We start from the raw sequence: 702 nt of genomic DNA on the forward strand, positions 1-702 counted from the left end.
CTGAGCCGCCGCGGAGCCAGCCCGGGGCATCCCCGAATTCCCGCAGCTCCGAAGGGCCGCCTCGGGGATCGAGAATGATCGGCCGGTCGCGTCTTTGCCATGAGAGGGGGAAAGGGAGGGCGAAGGATTGCGCAGGGATGCTGATCCATAACTGGGTTTGCGTTGCTTGGCTCGGAGGGTCACAGAAACACCGCGGAGAAAGGGGAGAAAGACCGGGTCCGAGGGAATTAGGGAAAAAGGCACCGCTGGCTCTTCCCTGACTGATGTCTCTCTGCCAGCACAGATGACAACATTTGCACATGACATTTAATCCTCTACCCTAAAGCTCTGTGGCTCCCGGCAGGCAGTTATTGTTATTATTGTCGCTCTAATATTTACGCTTTGCTCCCAAACAAATGTAATTTCCCCGATCGCTTTGTAGCTCCTTGGCCCCTAATCCAGTTTTCTCTTCAGTTTCCGGGAGACCACACCTCTGGCTCCTCTCATTCATGAGGGGAAAAAAATGGAAGGAATTTTTCATTAAAAAGTAACCGTTTAGGAAACGGCGGGTCAAGCCTGACTCTCAGTTTTGGACATGATGCTGAAGCCCCTGCGAACGCCCACGGTCAGCGAGGGACAGCCCGGCCCAGCCTGGGCAGCAGAGCCAGGCAAGACTTTCCTCGCACTAGACAGTCCTTGCAAACGAGGAATAAGCACCGAGGA

The sequence above is a fragment of the Geospiza fortis genome, unplaced genomic scaffold (genome assembly GCF_000277835.1).
Source record: "Geospiza fortis unplaced genomic scaffold, GeoFor_1.0 scaffold485, whole genome shotgun sequence".
Taxonomy (NCBI): domain Eukaryota; kingdom Metazoa; phylum Chordata; class Aves; order Passeriformes; family Thraupidae; genus Geospiza; species Geospiza fortis.